Genomic DNA, 6,312 nt, shown 5'->3' with positions numbered 1-6,312 from the left:
ATCCCCCTGCCTCCTCCTTCTTTGAGGGACATCAACAGGCTGGTCTTAGCTGTCTTTTGCAAGGAGTCAAGGCTGCTCTGATGAAGACAGTAATTACTGTCATGCTTGGAGGAGAGAGTTCCACCACAGGCTCTAAAGTACTTGTCACCTTGTACCTTTCCTAATCAGGTTGGGTGTCTCCAACTGCAGATAGCAGATGAGCAATATTAACCTGGGTGGAGAGGAGACGGGGAAGGGCAGCTGCTGAGGTAAGTAAACGTCAAGCAGAGCAGGTGGGAATCTTCACACTGGGGGCTTAATGCCAAATCTGGAAGCTTCTAGATGGATTCCCTGGCTATCTGTTGTCCAAGTACCTCGAGCTGTAGGTACCATGACAGACTCACCAAGGAGTCATGTACAGACTGGCCTTTTTCTTTTTCCAGAAGACATCCAGCATGGACCACTGATGCTTGGGCTGGGTAAATAGATACCTCTGGAAGCTGTCAGAATTTCCACAAGATTGCAGGCACATAGTCCAAATGCCTACCTACTAATAGAAATTACTAGAAACAACACCCACCACTGCTCTTTGGGTAGTAGAGATATTTCTTGAAACTGGAGCAAAGAATCATTGCCCAGGACTTGAGAAGTGCCGCATGGATGTCATGTGACTGAGTAGAGCTGAGAACTCTGAAGACGCCTTTCAGGGATGCTCTGTAGGTAAATTAGAGGCTTGGGAAGGGGGGAAGGGGGCCAGCTCATGTGGATAACTGCTACTGAGAGGAACCAAAGAATTCTGTGTAAAACTCACAGAATTTGGAACCTTCTAGTAAAGCATAATTTTGTCATTAAAATGCATCTGCGGCTGGGGCTGGAGAGACGGCTCAGAGCAGAAGACGACTGATTGCTTTACAGGATCTGAATTCAGTTCCCAGCACCCACGTGTCAGTTCATAACCCCTTGGAACTCCAATTCCAAGGGGATCCAACACCCTCTTCTGAGCCTCTTGGGCTCCTACATGCACATGGTATACACACATACACTCAGGCACACACACACACACACACACACACACACACAAAATGTAAAATTTCAAAATATGCGTCTGGGCAGCCAGTGCTCTTTAGTGCTGGGCTACATCTCTAATCCAGTTTCTGGATTTCTTAAGACTTTGCTGAATTGATGAGATGCAGCATATTGCTAAGCATAGTAATAATGCTTTCTTTTTCACTGCTGCATATGTTTATTTGATAGATATTTGGGTTTTAGAGATATTGTGTTGATATCTTTTCTCACATTATCAATGAAATACTGCTAACATCGACCTTAGTAGTATGAGACACTTTCTTCTGAATTTGAGAACAAAATAAGAATACCTGCTATCCCTACTTCACTATTTAACATCCAACTTGCTAGCCAATGCAATAACTGAAGAAAAAGAAATAAAAGAAAGGTAAAAAGAAAGCCAAAATGTAATCTTCTCTTTTTCTTTTGCAGATGGCATGAACACATATGTATGTGGGAAAACAAAGAAATCCAGTGGTGAAGTCAGCAAGTAGATTTACCAAAGCCACTACCTGTAAGCTCAATACAAAAAAAAGTTCTATGTAATTAACAATATTTGAAAATTAATATGTTTTGAATACTGCTTATTAGTTGTGGTGTATGGGTGTTTGTGTAAGAATGAGGAGAGAGAGAGAGAAAGGGAGAGAGAGAGAGAGAGAGAGAGAGAGAGAGAGAGAGAGAGAGAACAAATAGGATCAAATACTAACAATTAGGGGATCCTGGAGTTTTAGTTTCCCAATACAATATGAGATGCCTTCGAGAAACAACTTAGGGGATGGAAGATTCATTTTGGCTCATAGTTTCCAAGGTTTCACAGTGAAGTCCATTCTTTCTGATTCACAATGAGGCAGATGGAAAGATTGAGACAAAATTGCTCACCTTTGTGACACCTTACACAAGCTCTCCAAAATGCCATTAAATTATGACTCTGTCTACGGATTAATCCCTTAGTGATGATGGAGCCTTCATAGCCAACCGTGGTGGTTTGAGTATGCTTGGCCCATTGCAAGTGGCACTATTAGGAGGTGTGGCCTTGTTGGAGGAAGTGCATCACTGAGTGGGCGGGCTTTGAGGTCTCCTACTGCTCAAGCTCCACCCAGGGAGGAAGAGAGCCCCCTCCTGGCTGCCTGCAGAAGAGTCTTCTCATAGCTGCCCTCAGATCAAGATGTAGAACTCTTGGCTCCTCCAGCACCACGTCTGCTATGCTTCCGGCCTCGATGATAGCAGGCTGCACCTCTGAACCTCTAAGCCAGACCCAATTAAATGTCATCCTTTATTAGAGCTGCCGTGGTTATGGTGTCTGTTCACAGCCATGAAACCCTAACTAAGACACCAACTCACTTTTCAGAGGTTCCCTCCACCATCTGGGGACCATGTCTTCAACACCTGAGCCTTTGGGTGACACTTCCCGTCTAAATTATAACACTGAGTGAAGGACACACAGAATTCTTCATTCTAATTTTACAACTTTTTCTTGAATGAAATGACTTCAGAATTAAAAGCTAAAAAAATATAACATGTAGGGGCTGAAAAGATGGCTCAACAGTTAAGAGCACTGGATGCTCTTGCAGAGGACCTAGGTTCGATTCCCAGCACCCACATGGCAGCTCACAAACCATTTGTAACAGTTTCAGGGTATCAGTGCCCTCTACCAGCTCCTATAGGCACTGGGCACATGTTTGCCTCACTGACACATCCAGGTAAAACAGTCATACAGTTAAATTTATGTGTATATTAAATTTATATGTATATTTAATGTATATTAAAAATAATATAATTTGTAATATCAAAAATCATGGACCTTGGAATAAATCTATTAGATGTACATGAACTCCATTAAAACCACAAAACACATGGAGCTGGTGAGATGGCTCGGTGGTTAAGAGCACCAATCGCTCTTCCGAAGGTCCTGAGTTCAAATCCCAGCAACCACATGGTAGCTCACAACCATCTATAATTAGATCTGACGCCCCCTTCTGGTGTGTCTGNAGACAGATACAGTGTACTTATGTATAATAATAAATAAATCTTTGGGCCAGAGGGAGCAGGGACTGAACAAGCAGGGTTGACCAGAGCGAGCAGATGTCCTAAAATTCAATTCCCAACAACTACATCAAGGCTCACAACCATCTGTACAGCTACAATGTACTCATATGCATAAAAATAAACAAATAATAATTTTTAAAAAAACCACAAAACACCTTCAATCCTAGCACTGGAGAGGCAGAGGCACGGGAATCTCTGACAGTTTGAGTTCATTTGATCTACAAAGCAAGGTCCAGCCAGGGCTACATGATAAGACACTACGTCAAATAGATATTATTGATACAAACTGAAGATATAAATAATTGGAGGTACCACATTGGTGCAATGAGAGATGGAATGAGCTGACAATTGTTCTAGAGATTAAATGCAACCTCAATTAAAACTCCAGGATCTCTGTGCAGGGACCTGGGTTAGCCAAGACCAGAAGTGGAGAAACTATGTCAACAGTCAGATAAATATTCTAGGTTTAGGGCAGTCTTTTCCCAACTACTTAATTATGCCTTTGTGACATAACAACCAGCCATGAACAGATGTGAGAGATGGCTCAGTGGGTGAAGTATATACCATGCATGCATATATCATGGTATAGAAAGTATATACCATGAAGATCTAACTTCCATTTGAGGCCAGCCTGGTCTACAGAGTGAGTTGTAGGACAGCCAGGGTTACACAGAGAAACTGTCACCAAAACAAAACAAAAACAAAAACAAAAAACCAAGGCACCTGTGCTGGCCGGGGTAGGCAGAAAAAAGGCCACTCAAGCACCTGCTGAGGGTGCCGCTATGGTGGATGAGTGTGTGGTAGAGACATGAGAAAGATGTGCGCCTGGAAGAGAGGAAGAGGAGAAGGCCAAGCCAAAGGGTTCATAGCAATGAGGAACAGGCAGATGTGAGGAGGCCATGATGAGGTCCTGGTCTGGGCTGTCACCAAGTGTCATGTCTGGATCATGGTCCTGCTGCAGCTGGGGTTCGTGTCTATGTCTGAGATCCAAGTTACTACCAAAGGCCAAGAGGATGTCTATGGTTTGGGCTGCTACCAAAGACCGTGTGGATATCTGAGGACTGAACTGCCTGGGACTAGTGGGGTAGAACGTGCTGAGCTGAGTGACCTGCACTACCACTTGAGGTCACTGGGGGGCATCCAGGCCCAGGCTGCTGCTGGGGAGCCATGGCGGGGGGTGGGGGGGGCATGGTCCTATGGCAATGTTTGAGGCTCCTGTTTCCACTAAAAGCCATGCAAATATCTCTGGTGAGTAGTGCTGCCTTAGACACTATACTGAGCTAGCCCGGCCCCTGACTGACCACTACATTTGGAGCGGGCTCTACCCCTTGCCAGGGCATCACAATAGAGCTGACCTTGATTGTAGCAGAGTGAGTGAACAGGCCCTCAAAAGCTTGGGCAAAGGAGAGCTGGCCCTGCCCCTCACTGGCTACCACATTTGGCAGAGTGGGCCCTGCACATCCCCTGCACAGCACAGTAAAACTGGCCCTGGTAGAGAAGCCGTGACTGAGCCGGCCCTGAAACCTGAAAGTAGGAGAGTTGACTCTGCTCCTTGCCAGGGTCAAGCCAGGGTGAGCTGGCCAGGGCAGTGCTGGAGAGCTCATCCTGGTGGTACGGGTGTTGGAGAGCTGGTAGCTTCCACTCAGGCCCAGATTGTGGGTCCACCCTAACGTCTACCCCATGTATGATCTGCTGGAGTGCATGAAAGGGCTGGTCCCCACAACACAGGGCATCAGGATTACCCACAAGGAGTCCCTCTGAGAATCCAGTATAGATCCTGTCGCAGAAGCCAAAGACCTTGAACCAGACCAACGACTCACTGCAACAAACATTTGCAAGTAAAGATGTATGGACAAAAAAAAAAAAAAGATATACTGTGATGTTGTGTGACATCACACTGCAGTTTTCATGACAACATTTTTTAATCCTATCTTTTGGTTTTCTTTGGGGGGGATTGCAAGTGCAGAGGGAAGATATGAAGGGACGGGGAGATGAGTGGGATTGGTGTGCATGATATAAAATTCACAAAGAATCAATAAAATGTAAAACATACAAAACAAAAGTCTGACTTTTAGACCCCACCACTCATATAAAAGCTAGGCAGGGCGGTGCAGTCCCAGTGCTGGGAAGACAGAGACAGGTGCATCCCCTGGGGCATCTTGGCCAACCAGTCTAACCAAATCAGTGACTTCTAAGTCCAGGAGCGAGACCTTGTCGTGACAGAGAGAATGAGCTTAGCTGTGTCGTCCCGTAAGTAAAACTCTTAGGGACTGTAGGTCCCAGAGCTCAGAGAACACAGAATTTGAGTATTTGGCTTGTTAACATTTGGTACCATCTGAAGAGGGGTGAGCAGGCCAACCCTGCACAGACTTGAGGCTGTCTGAACCAGATAAAGACCGGCTAACAAAAACAACATGCCTCCGCTGTCCCTTCTGTGCTATGGTCCTGGCTTCCCTTAGATCCTGTCGACTCCCACAGTTGAGGGAGGTGCCTTTCTTGGAGTTTGACACAGGGATGAATCATTTAAGACTGCTTTGTAATTTTTGCCCCACCGGATGCACATCTATCTTTTTTAGATTACCAAATGGGAAAAGGGTTTGACCAAACAGGGCTATGTGACTTGTGGGCCGTATTTCCCTGACATCCAACAGAAGAGCCACAGCTGGAGCCAAGGAGCTGAGCAGTGCCCTAACCACTGCCCCACCCTGCCTTCGACATCTCCCCAGTTGCTTATCATCTGCATCCTTATCAGTATTTCTCACTCATGAGAACATGGGGATTAAAGGTGCTGTTCAAAGGCACAGTGACAGACCCAGTTGGGACCTGAGACTCTGAGATCTCAAGGAGGAAGGAGAAAACAGAAACACCTAAGACACTAGAGAAGACCATCGTCCAGTCTTCTTTCCCAACTGCAACTGGGAAGTTCAAGTTTTCCTGTTCCAGTCATCGCCAGAGCCTAAGGACCGGGACCGTGCGGCATTATCTCCATTCTCACTCACTTGCAGCCCGGGAAACACCCTAAAGCCAAGGAAAACTAACTGTAGCCTCTGTCCTGCTTCTAACCAGCTTATGACTTTGAATAGTCAATTAGCTCCTGTCATCTCAGACTCATCATTATGGAAAGGACAAGGCTTACTGTCCCTACTACACATCTGAGTTTCCAATGAGTGCGTTTAAGAAAGTAAGTGACAGCCGGGCGTGGTGGCGCACGCCTTTAATCCC

The sequence above is a fragment of the Mus pahari genome, chromosome 14 (genome assembly GCF_900095145.1).
Source record: "Mus pahari chromosome 14, PAHARI_EIJ_v1.1, whole genome shotgun sequence".
Taxonomy (NCBI): domain Eukaryota; kingdom Metazoa; phylum Chordata; class Mammalia; order Rodentia; family Muridae; genus Mus; species Mus pahari.
The sequence above is the reverse complement of the archived record's forward strand: the minus strand, read 5'-3'. Positions refer to the sequence as shown.